The 13,302-nt window shown below is 47.7% G+C and overlaps 1 long non-coding RNA gene across 1 annotated transcript in view; it reads right to left on the reverse strand.

Annotated features, from left to right (window-relative positions):
• LOC132423227 (uncharacterized) overlaps positions 1-7,083 on the reverse strand; it is a 66,184-nt gene extending 59,101 nt beyond the window's left edge. The window contains exon 1 of the long non-coding RNA XR_009518954.1: positions 6,949-7,083. This is a non-coding gene — a long non-coding RNA (uncharacterized lncRNA). The remainder of the gene's footprint in view (positions 1-6,948) is intronic.
• Positions 7,084-13,302: the final 6,219 nt, after the last annotated feature.

A 13,302-nucleotide genomic window follows, 5' to 3' on the forward strand; every position in this document is an offset into this window, starting at 1 on the left:
GCTTTGCTCCACCATTAAAGCACGCTCTCCTGACCGACCCTCTGCGGGAGCGGCAGCTCAGTCAGCACCGCAGGGCGGCTTTAAAGGACAAGAGTGAATTTCACTGAACACCAGCAAGTACCAGTCACACCTGCCATGTGAGCACCCTAAGGACCAGACATCCCAGGGCAGCTCACTCCCCCCGCTTTCATTTTCATAGAATCTTTTTAAAGGAATACGCATTATGGACAAAAAGGTTAGAAAAAACACATGCTAGATGATAACTTCAGAGTTCTGTCATTAGTAACATCCACCAAGAGCAACTGTATGTATGGAAGACAAGGGGCCCAAAGTAGTATGGAGTATTGATGAATTAAAAACAAAAACAAGAAAACAAACTGCATCCACCCTGAACAAAAACCTGAGTTTTCCAAGAGCGCACCTGCACAGAAAGAACAACAGAACACAGCATCAATAAAGTCACATCCCTGGTGGAGGGCCTAGAGTTTAATGTAGTATACAGGCTCACCACCACTTGGGCCTCCTTCTGGCAAACCTCATGTCAAAACACCAGTGTTTTCAACTGACTGCATGTTGTTTTTCACTCTGCTGTCTTCCTGGTGTCATATAGCCATGCAGAGTTTCAGAAGATGGGATTCAAGGGGCCCTCTCTGAAGGCCTGCCTACCCCCAAACCATTCCTACCACCTGTTTACTGCCACCTGAAAAAATTAACAGAGTGAGTCATGTCTTTGGATGAAGGCAGTATTTTTCCAACTGGAGTATGTGGAACGATTTGGGGAATGTGGACAGACAACTTAATTTTAATAGTTATGCTTTTTAATATTTGCTTTCTATTTGTGGCAGGTGATAGTGGTTTCCAATTTAAGCCAATCATAGGTTCCCCTTCAAATAACTTTTAGAGTTTTTAAAAAATGGCGTAATTTAAAGAAAAATGTTAAATAATAGTACTGATGGCAAAGAGATAAGACAAAAATCATGCAGGTGGAACACAAATTAAGTGTGAGAAACAGATGAAGCACCCACCTCCAAGCCCTTAGAATGCAACCACCCCTCGCTGGAGTTCTGCCACCATCACACATCGAATATCACCAAGATTTAGTTCAGCAAAGTCAGCAGAACCAGAGGACGCAGAAATTGGATCAGAGATTGATGAATCACACCAGCCTTTAGAGAGGGTGCTGTGGAAGAAAGGCTGGGGGTGGGGGAAGGGGGGACACGGGGTCTGGGGTCTCTGGGAAGCTAGCGGGCAGCAGGAAAGCAGTAAGTATAGGTTTAACGACAAGGACTCATGAGATAGGCACATTCCTACAGAAGTCCCCCTCTTCACACATACTGTCCCCAAATGATCCTGCCCGAGGTCCCAATACTGAAAGCTGATGGGTGAAGTACTGAGAGCAGAAGTCTAGCACCACTTCCCAGGTCTTCCTATTCCCAAATACCTTTGCAATTCAATTGTTCCCCACCCCTGCCTTTCTTTGAACACTGGCCAGGAGGCCAGGTAGATTTCAGTCGTGATTTATTTTCTGGGCCAATTCTCTTGAGACTAATGACTCTTTAACACAAATCAGAGAACTGATGAAAGGCATCTCTGAATAAGGCATTACTCTCCAATGAGTAAATTCAGGTAGATCAAACCCTCCCCTCACCATGATTACCAAGACTCCCTTAAATCATTCACACACATCACCACAATAAACTGAATATCAACGATAAAGAGAGTCACACAAATTTTTTGGTTTCTCAGTGCAGATGAAAGTTATGTTTTCACTATACCGTGGTCTATTGAGGGTACAACAGCATTATGTCTAAAAAAATAATGTACACACCGTAATTTAAAAATACTTCACCACTGTGGGACTTCCCTGGTGGTCCAGTGGTTAAGACTCCGTGCTCCCAATGCAGGGGCCACGGGTTGGATCCCTGGTCAGGGAACTAGATCCCACACGCATGCTGTAGCTAAGAACCGGCGCAGCCAAATAAATAAATAAAATAAATATTAAAAAGAAAATACTTTATCACTGAAAAATACTAACAAACTTCTGAGCCTTCAGCGAGTTGTAATCTTTTTTGCTGATGGAGGTTTGAAGTATTGCGAGAATTACCAAAATGTGACACAGAGAAACAAAGTGAACAAGTGCTGTTGGAAAAATGACGCCGACAGACACAGGGTTGCCACAAACCTTCTATCTGTAAAAATCGCAGTATCTGCAAGGCCCAACAGATCAAAGTACAATGAAACGAGGTATGCCTTTAATCAAAAGGTTCAGAAAAATATAAACCATCCTTTGTTTTTGACAAAGCCATACCAGACTTGCTACCCACAGACACTGGATTCAAACCATTTATCTCCCTTGCTTTTTTTTTAATTTTTTTTTTTTTTTGGCTGCGTTGGGTCTTAATTGCTGCGTGCAGGCTTTCTCTAGTTACAGAGACTGGGGAGCTACTCTTCGTTGTGGTACACAGGCTTCTCATTGTGGTGGCTTCTCTTGTTACAGAGCACAGGACTAGGCGCGCGGGCTCAGTAGTTGTGGTGCATGGGCTTAGAGGTTCCGCACCATGTGGGATCTTCCCGGCCCAGGGATCAAACCCACGTCCCCTGCATTGGCAGGCAGATTCTTAACCACTGCGCCACCAGGGAACTCCCTCCCTTGCTTTAGAACTGAGGGCCCATCCAGTTTCCTAGCTCTGGTTTTGAGGCCTAAATCAGTACTAATATTCCACATACGTCTCCTAAAAACTACAAAAGAAGTCATTCTAAGCTCACTGCCTTTTGAAGAGCCCTTTGTATATAGTGCCCAAAATGGTGTGAACCTTTTTGGCCAGAGCCCGGAGGGTCAACTCATGCCCAATCCCCTTGCTTTTAAACTGCTGTGTTTTAATTGCTGACTCCCATTGTACAGCCAAGCCAATTAGTAGGGCTGGTCAAGCGTGAGGAGCTTGGAGGCCTAGAACACAGCACTCAATTCAGCCTGAGAAAAACAGGAAGCCTCTCCTGTCAGAACTTCCCTGTGAGAACTATGCCTAGACAACAAATGTCACAAGTCCGAGAGACGGATGTTGTAGTTCTGTAGTTCCCTGGGCACATCAGCAAGCACTTGAATCTCTATCTGATGGAGGACTGGCAGAGTGACTCAGGAGAATGAAATTTTAAAAGATGACTATTTCACTCCTCATTCAATTTAGTGAGCATTATTGCCCACTTCAGTCTCTGAAGTGCTTAGTGAATAACTCCTTTAGGGTTGAAAGGATGTAGGGTCCAAAACCCAAGAAGCTGCAAGGTTTACTCCAGGCACTCTAAACCAGCTGGATAAAGTGTGAAACAGTCTGAACTTATTTACATATGAAATGCAAACATGCACTTACCCTCAGGCCTCCAGATCTGATTATTGGCTTATTGGTAACCAAGCCCAAATACACCCGGAAACAAAAACAAAAAAGCCTTAGGGTGCTGAATGAGGCTTTTACCAAAAAAATTTAGAATGTCCACCCTCTTTTTTTATTTCACTGCATCTCAAAAAAATATCAATCATCCAAAAATTAAAATATTCTGCTTTAGAGGAGCTCAAATTTCATAAAAGCCTCCCATTAATATTCCTTCAGAACCTCTGTGAAGGACTTCCCTGGTGGTGCAGTGGTTAAGAATCCGCCTGTCAATGCAGGGGACACGGGTTCGAGCCCTGGGCGGGGAAAATCCCACATGCCGTGGAGAAACTAAGCCCACGCGCCACAACTACCGAGCCTGTGCTCCAGAGCCTGTGAGTCACAACTACTGAGCCCGCGCGCCTAGAGCCCGTGCTCCGCAACAAGAGAAGCCACCACAATGAGAAGGCCACGCACCACAACGAAGAGTAACGCCCACCCCCACCCCGCTCTCCACAACTAGAGCAAGCCCGCGCGCAGCAACAAAGACCCAACAGAGCCAAAAATAAATAAATAAATAAATAAATTTATGGGGGGGGGCCCTCTGTGAAGCCTTTCCTTTCGGCGGAGCGCGGTGGCAAAATGGCCGTGCAGATTTCCAAGAAGAGGAAGTTTGTCACTGACGGCATATTCAAAGCTGAACTGAACGAGTTTCTCACTAGGGAGCTGGCTGAAGATGGGTACTCTGGAGTTGAGGTCCAAGTTACACCAACCAGGACAGAAATCATTATCTTGGCCACCAGGACACAGAATGTTCTTGGTGAGGAAGGGCTGACGGATCCAGGAATTGACTACTGTGCTTCAGAAGAGATTTGGCTTCCATGAGGGCAGTGTAGAGCTTTATGCTGAAAAGTTGGCCATAAGCGGTCCGTGCTCCATTGCCCAGGCAGAGTCTCTGCATTACAAACCCTTAGGAGGCCTTGCTGTGCAGAGGACCTGCTATGGTGTGCTGCGGTCCATTACCCCGTTTCAAGGTTGAGGACTGTTTCCAGCCAAGAAAGGAGGGCCTGCCCTTGGGTGACAAAGGTGCAGGCCTAGAACGCTCGTGGGGGTCTCTGGCTCATACCCTAGCCCTGGTTCCCACCTGGGCCCAGTTCCCCTTAAGGGGGGGTATTTCTGTTCTTCAACAGAACAGCCAGGCCTGGTGTTTATCATTGCTTGTGTTGAGGGAAACACTATCTTTCTTTCCTAACATTGAAGTCTTAAATTCTCTACCAATGGGAACATTTGTGGGGGCAGCCGGGGTGAATGAAAGCAGAAAATTTCCCAAAACTCTCGGCCTACTTAACCGCCCTGACAGCACATAGTTACAGTGTCTGGGGGAGGGGGAGTGGACTGTTTCCAAAGGAAGCATGATTAGTTGGCCGTTCCAAATAATTCCAAAGACCATTTAGAAAATGGTTAACAGTTTTTTAAAAATGTGGCCCAGAAATCTAACTTCCAGCGATTCTTAATATTATGGGGCTTCTGGAGAGCCCTGTAAAAAGCTCTTTCATAACAAGCCCAGCCAATGAATAGGTACACGGAGGGGGGGGGGGGACTCTTCAGGTAAGTAGAAATATGTGGTAAACACACATTGCTCAATGCTCAAATGACCTGTCTTAAGACATGTTTTACAGAGAATGATGTGGCTGATCTGACTGGGAAGCTCGCTCTCCCCAGCTGCCAGCACTCTGGATTTGTCCTCCCTTGAGTGCTGTGCTGGTTTCTCCGTTTAATGCATAAACCAGCTGCAGCCACCTTGCCAAGTTCTCAGCAATTCCCTCAACTGCCTTTTACTGTACAGGATTCCTGGAGTCCAATTCTGTTTTCTGGAGTCAAACAAATACAAAACAAATTGGTGAGAAGTTTCAGCTATTTCACTTCCTCCCAGAAAACAGAAGTTTGTGAAAGGTTCAATCTAAAAAGGACAACTGTGTGCTTTTTGTTGTTCACAGGATCAGTAAATTTCAGAGCTGGAAAAAAACCCATATATCACCAAATCATTCCTCTTCAAAAACCAAAATATCTTCTTCCTATTTCTCAAGAATTTAAGACAAAATGGCCAATTAACACTTAAGCAGCCTTACCTAAGAAGCCCACAAACTGAGGGTAGCAGGTAGGAAAGGGGAACTCTGTTCTACAATTAACAAAGAGCAGGGGACTCCTTTCAGCTTCCCCAATGCCCCCATTCATGTTTGGGGCACTGATTATCCTTCAATAACTTCTCTGCCATTAAATCTCCTACTACTCGCTCAGGGTTGGGTTTCACCCTGGGGATAAGAGGTGTTTGTAGAACACGCTGAAATTTCTAAAGGGTAAGTGCTGTGGACAATACAACCTCAGTGCATATCAAGGGTAGCAAAGCCCTCAGAGAGTCATTAACTCACCCGGCCAAATGAGAAGAGAAAATGAGCCGCAGCTGCGTGCTTCCTTTCCCGCATAAGAACGAATTTTTTAAAAATCTGCTAACAATGGCCGGGGTAATTGGCACCTGGCTGCCTGCTCCCACATCCTTGTCTGATACAAAGATTTCAGAAGCAGGGTTCACAGAATCCCAACGGACCAGAGTTCTAGGCGTTGTCACCTCTTTTCCAGGCTGTCACAACTGCCTCCTCGATGTCTCCCCATCCCAGTGTTCCCCTACCCCAACCCAGCCGACGCTTCAATGGCTCCCCACAGTACACAAACCCTCAGCTGAGCGCTCAAAGAGTTTTTCCCAACCGGCCCTAACCTAAATCTCCAAACTTCCCCTCCGCCGCCAAAACCGCCCTAGCACTCGGTCCAGTAAGTCGCCGAATCGTCTTTCCCTTACCTCCAGCGCGAGGCTCAAGGTCTCCTTCTCCAGAGGTCCCCTTTCCCTCCCTCTACACGTCCAAAGCCCACAGCTGCCGGAGATTAGCCGCCCCCCTCAGGGCTCCGCTCAGATTTCACTTCCTCCAACAGGTCTATTCAGATCCCTAGACACCGTTCTCAATAGTGAAGATTCCTTTCCCCCCGCAACACCTTTCCTGAACACCCCCCGCCCCTGCTCCGACCCGAGGGGCTCCCGAGCGCTCTCCCGCCCCCAGCAGCCCCGGCTCAGAGCACGGAGTGGATCCCCGGCAGCGCCCTAGAAATCGCAGCCCAAGGCGAAGAGATGCAGAAGCCTCCCGCAGACGTCTCCCGAGACCGGGTGTGGCGAGACCAGCTCTCAGTCAGCCGACTTCTCGCAACGCGGAGCCCCTTAGTCCACTGCCCAGAGGCCGGGCGGGCGGCGCTGGATCTTCCCGGCCTCCGCCAGCGGCGCTGCGACGGGACCCGGAGGAGCAGCCGCGATTAGCCGGGGTGGGCATCGGGCCGGCTGCAACCGCTCCCCAGCTCCTGGCCTCTCTCCCAGCCCGTGCGCGCTCCTCGGCCGGAGCCGGCCCATCCCGCCCCGGGGCCCTTCGCTCTTCCGGCGCCCTCTGGGGAGCTCGGGGGTGCGCAAAACCCCGGAAGGGCCCTGCCCGCGCCTCACCCCCTCCCTGGTCCCATCTTGGCCGGGTCCGGCTCCGCCTCACCTTACCTCTCTTCTCTTCGAAACTGCTAGGCACTGGTTCGGCCCGGACCCGCTGGGATCAGACGAGACCGCACTAGTGGCGCCGCACCTGCCAAGGAGCGAGTGAGGAGCCTGGGCGCGCCTGACGTCACAACCGGCCCGAGCGCCACGAGCTCAGAGTCACCTGATCACCTTGGCAACCCGCACGGGGCGGGGCAAGGCGGTGGGCGGAGTCATAGCAAGAGCCCAGTTCCCTGCAGCTGGTCCTGGAAGCGCCTCCTGAAGCGCTCCCGGGCTGTTGACGACGCGGAGCCTCCAGGTCCGTCTCTGGCCTGGCTGCTCAGGCCTCCGAGTTGGGATGGATACCTGAGACTCCAACAGGCACAGGCATCAAGTTCGATCAGTGCTCCGAGACTCCAGACGTTATCCCCTCGCCGCCAGTGCAAGTGCCTGGCTGGCAGGGCCTGTGTCCCCACCATACCCGGTTCAGTGCGTGGCACGCAGGTTCGCTTGTGGGCTGCTCCTCTCCGTGTCTTCTGGGTCTAGACCCAACTAGGTTCGAGGGTTTGCTCCGCGAACTGTACCTGAGAGGGCTGGGGCTGAGGCTGATAACTGGATTGCTCTTTGGCAACTTTCCCCATAAGCCTCTCAACAAGTAGTGCAGCCTTTGCTGGAGAAAGTAGTAAGACTTAATTCATTCAGGAGAGGGGAGGAGACGGGCTGTAGCCCAGGCCCAGACCTCCTGTCCTGAAGGCCTCCTTCTATTCCAACAGAAAGAGAAAGCACTGAAACAGTCTCAGAGCAAAGCCTAGAACAAGCCCGGACGTCCTACTTGAAAAGCTTTTTTGTTTTTCAGATTAGATATCGATTTTCTCAATTTCCTCCCCTTGCTCACTATAATCGTATGCCTGCACCTCTATGACTTTCCAGTTGCTAGACATAGACCATCAGCTTCAAAATGAAAATCTAACACTCCATGGAGGTCCTGGTTTGAAAGCCACTGCTTATTTCGTCCCTTCACTTTCTGAGTTCCATTTAAGTTTTACTCTTCTAGTCCCTGCACCACTATGGAGGTTTCATGTATGTCGTCCTTCCCTCTCAGCCTGTGGGATTTTAAACCAAAAAGTTATTTTATAAATAACTTCTAGTGAGCACACTAGAATGTGTGCAATGAGCAATGAGCAATTCCAGGCTGCTTGAGGCACGATTCTTGAAGATCAGGAGTTTATCGGTGGTGTACCTCATATCCAAGTACCACCTGTGCTGTTTACTTAATAGTTTCATTTTAAGTGACACTTCTTTATTTTTATACATTTATTTAAAAAAGAAACTAGCAGGACTTCTCTGGCAGTCCAGTGGTTGAGACTTCGCCTTCCAATGCAGGGGATGCGGGTTTGAGCCCTGGTCAGGGAACAATGATCCCACAGGCCTCGTGGCCAAAAAACCAAAACATAAAACAGAAGCAATATTGTAACAAATTCAATAAAGACTTTAAAAATGGTCCACATCAAAAAAAATCTTTAAAAAAAAAAAGAAACTAGCATATAAACGGGAATAAAAGACAGCTGTGAAAGATAAAGTAGAGTCATGACTCCAGTCAGAGGTGTACTAATAGGAGAGAAGAGATTTAAAACATGAGCCCAGGTCCCAAAGGGCAGAGATTCGGAGGCAGCAGGATGGTGGGAGCAGGGCAGGGGCAGCCACACCTGGGGTGGCAGATCTGAGGAGGGGAACTCCAACTGCAGGTTAGGGACAGGTTGGGGAAGAGTTGGGCTAGAATGAGGTTTGAGGGAGGCAGTGGAGGGGAGAAGTGCTAGGAGCAGAGAGAATGGAGAAGGGATCTAGAGAAAGGAGAAGGAGCAGTGGTTTGGGGAGAGGCTGCTGAATGGAAACGTGTACTAATAGCATTAAGGGAAGGGAGGCTGAGAGGCTGCAAAAGTGAGGACTGCAGAGAAGGAGGAGCAGGTGAGAAGAACCTGATGTAGGCCCGAGGGGAAAGCACAGGGCCTCTGAGGCTCTACTGTGGGCAGGGCAAGGTGAGGGTGAGGGCCAAGGCGGAGATAACTGTCCCTGCAAGGGAGCGAGGCTGGAGAGGGCAGCTGGGACATATGGGGTCATGCTGGGGAAGAAGAGATGAAAGAACGGTGTTTTCAGTAAGGTCCTTGGCCACTCCCCTTTTACTGAGCTGCTTGGGTGTGACAGGGCATAACCACCAAAGGAAAAAATAGAACGTTCCCCACCCCCATCCCCACCACCCCCTTGAGGAAGGAGTGCTATCAGATGAGTACAAACTCAAGGAATGTTACTTGGCAGCATCCAAGAACCAGAGACATGGCCAGGGAGCACATCCCACATGACTCTTTTCTAGGATTTGACCTCAAGTCCCAGGAGTAAGCAGCCAGCCAGATGTAGAAGTCACTGGAGTTTCTTCACAAGTTTCCATTCCCAGAAATAAAAATGTCTGTGTGGAAGGTCCTGACGAAGCATATTTTTTGTGAAAGTCCATTAGCCACTGGAACTGCAATGGATTTTCAACATTTGTGAACTCAGGAGAACCATCCAAGGATTGTGGAGGCAGCATGATGCAGGGGTTGGGAAACTGTGCTCTGAGGTATATTCATTTTGTGAAATCAGACAAGTTACCCACCTTCCTTGAGCCTCAGTCTTATCTGTAAAATGGGTATAATACCTACCTCAGGAGACTGTCATCAACTTGAGGTGAATTCTAGGTCAAAGGAAGAACCCAGATTCACAGTTTTTCAGAAGGCCATTTAAAAAATCATTGTAGGGCTTGCCTGGTGGCACAGTGGTTAAGAATCTGCCTGCCAATGCAGGGAACATGAGTTCAAGCCCTGGTCCAGGAAGATCCCACATGCCGCAGAGCAGCTAATCCCGTGCGCCACAACTACTGAGCCCAAGTGCCACACTACTGAAGCCCGCGCGCCTAGAGCCCATGCTCCACAACAAGAGAAGCCACTTCAAGGAGAAGCCCACGCACTGCAATGAAGAGGAGCCCCAGCTCACTGCAACTAGAGAAAGACTGAGCGCAGCAACGAAGACCCAACGTAGCCAAAAATATAAATAAATTAATTTTTAAAAAAATCGTTGTGGACTTCCCTGGTGGCGCAGTGGTTGAGAGTCCGCCTGCCGATGCAGGGGACACAGGTTCGTGCCCCGGTCCGGGAAGATCCCACATGCCGCGGAGCGGCTGGGCCCGTGAGTCATGGCCGCTGAGCCTGCGTGTCCGCAGTTTGTGCTCCTCAACGGGAGAGGCCACAACAGTGAGAGGCCTGCGTACCACAAAAAAAAAAAAAAAAAATCGTTGTATTTTCATTGGACCCCATTTGTTCAGTCACCAATTGGGTGAAAGAATGTTTCTTGGATGCCTAATCTAGACTCCACACTGTGATGGATATGAAAGGAGCAAGTTCTCTGACTCGGTCCTCCAGACATCACACTCCTGCTAAGACAGTGAGACAGCATGAGAGGTCACAAAGCCCCTGTGAAATTGAGTGCTAAACTATGTCATGCCCTTCTCTGCCCTCAGCATTCATGGAGAGGGATGCCATGCCAGCTGCATTGGCTGAAGTGGGATGTATAAAAGAAAGGGTCTGGAACAAAGCCTGAAATTTGGAGGATTTGGAGAAGTGGTGAGAGAAGAGAGCATTCTTGGTTATATCATCTGGACGACATGAACACCTGAGACAGGGGCTCAGTAAATATTTGCTGAATGAATGAATGAATGAATGAACAAATAAGCAAGGGCAATAACACTAGAGAATGGTGGGCAGAGACATAAGATCAACCTAAGTGGACTGTGGAAATTGGACAGTTGTGAGAAATAAGGTAGAGACACAGCAGATTGTAGAGGAGCTTCTGAGATAGCAAAATCTTCTGGTAGAAACATGGGGTCTGGAGCCAGAGTGACAGGGTCGACCTCCATCACTTATTGGCCACATGACCTTGAGTAAGTTATTTAACCTCTGTGTGCGTTAGCTTCCTTATCTGGAAAAAAATAGGCATAACATTGTTATCCGCTTTACAGTGTTTTTATTTCCCACCCTCATCCCCACCCCCAGTGTATCTATAGTGTTATTTTGAGGATTAACTAAGATAATGCATATGAAACCTAAATGTGGCACTTGGCACATAGTAAGTGCTCCAAACTATTCACTTCTCTTTATTATTAGTATTAGTTTTATTAAGGCCTGAGAAGAGTATCGATTTAATACAAAAAGTATAGGAAACCACTGAAGCTCCTCAGAATGGGAAATGGGAATGGGATGCAGTGTTTTGTAAAGAATCATTGAGCAGCAGAATTCAACCTGGTCAGAAGGGAGAGTAGGGGCAGAGGTGCAGCCCCAAAGGGTAAGGAAGGGCTGACGAAGTACTAGAAACCACCCCTCCTGAAAAAGAGAAAGACTGTGCCCCCTTGCTCACACGTGTGTGGCGGTCAGAGCCCGGCAGGCAGAGGCGCTCAGTAACCCTGTTAAATGAACATCTCTACATGCTGCACAAGTCAGACAATGATTTTCTGGAGCTCTCAGACTCAATGGCAAACACTGTGGAATTCCCCTAAGAACAGAGTTTTAAAGCACTGGAGAAATCCACTAAGACTTGGCCTCTGGCTTATTTCAATGTCTTCCCCCCCCCCACCGTGGAAGCAAACAAATGAACACATGTGAAAGGAAAGCCAGTGAGTGTGGACAGCACATGCACAAAACCCAGAAAAGAATGACCAGATTCTTTTTGTGTGTGAGGATGTTAAAGAAAGGAGAAGAAAATTTCACTTCTGCTGTTCACTAGCTCACTGCTCTGCCTGGTTCTAATGGAATTTGAGGTTCATGTGAAGTAGAAAGAGGCATGAGTTTGCTTCTGGTCATGGTTTAAGGTTTTGGGTTTTACCTGAGCAATGAGTCTCACAGTTTTATGCCTCTTCTTCTGATTTACATTTTCGAATTCCAATTTGCTAGTCAGGAGTGTCTCCATTGCAAGTGACTAAAATGCTGTTCAAATCAGTTTAAGAAAGAGGGAGAGAGAATTTATTGGCTCTTGAAACCAGGAGTCCAGAGGCAAATCTGAACTTCAGGCATAGCCAGATCCGGGCACTCAAACAGTATCACCAGGAGTCTCCTCTCTTGATCTCTCAGCTCTCTTCTCTGCATTCTCAGGCAGTCCCTCTGAGAGTGTCAGAATTACATTCTCATAGCAAAAAGTTCCGAGCAGACAAAAGGCTTTCTCTTTCCCAACAGTACTAAGAAAAGCTCCAGACTGGAGTCTGACTGTTTGCATCGGCTTTGGGTAACTTGCTTTTCTCTGAATGTGTGGTTGCAGCCAGAGGATGTGACATCTTGGCTAGTTCCATGCTGTCCTCTGGAGCCTGGGAGTAAGGTTAGCCCACCCCCCCAAACCCCACAGTTTAAAATTTGGAAGGAACAGCTTCCCCAGGAAAATAGAAGCTTAGTTACCAGCACTAGGAAGAGCGGATGCCTAGCAAACAAAAAACACAGCTGACCCCTACAGGCCACCGATACCAAAACCACAAGCTTATTGAAGAGTCCTGTAGGCACATGTAACATTAGTATTCCAATATTATTCCGGTAGGATAGCTTTGAATCCACTTGGGAGCCAACTCACCTTTCATATTTCCAGGAAAGTTGCATCCACTGGGGTGCAAACTCCAGCACTCAGAGGTTGTCTTGCTGAGATCATGGCATAGAACTCACCATTGGTTTTACCTAAGTGTACTCTCCTCTCTGGAAGTATTACTTCTGAAGAAAGTGCTTCAGGGAGCACTTCATGCTTTAAATGTGTTTCTACAGCACCCTGAGTTCTCAAGAGGCATCACATAAAGCCGTGCAATTTTAATTGTGACTTTTTGAAGCACTGATTCCTGAAGTGGCCTGGCATTCGGATAATGATCTTAGAAACCCAGCCCTGGAGGAAAACACATTTTTCTCCTAGGCTGTGACTCAACTGAGTATGAAGTTCCCATCAACTCTTAAGAATCTCCCTACCTTTTGATATTTTGAAAATAAGAAAAAAAAATCAGCCCATATAAATTTGAAATACTCACCCCATATGTCCATTTGCATTTATATTTATACAATGGACTAATGATGATTTAGCACATGACATATGAAGAATAAGAACTCAGGGAAACATTAAATCCACATATTCAGTCAGCACATTTACTAAGTGCCAACCGCCAACAATGTGCCAGAGACTGTACTAAGCTCTAGAGATGTAGGAATAAGCAAAACAGATTTTCAAAATCCTTGCTTATATCAAACTTACATTTCAGTAGGTGTGTCCATTTGTATACAGTGTTGGATCTCACCTGCGTCATTGACAGGAATTAGTCATAATCACCAATAAACA

Source organism: Delphinus delphis, chromosome 3 (genome assembly GCF_949987515.2).
Source record: "Delphinus delphis chromosome 3, mDelDel1.2, whole genome shotgun sequence".
In the NCBI taxonomy this organism is placed as follows: Eukaryota; Metazoa; Chordata; class Mammalia; order Artiodactyla; family Delphinidae; genus Delphinus; species Delphinus delphis.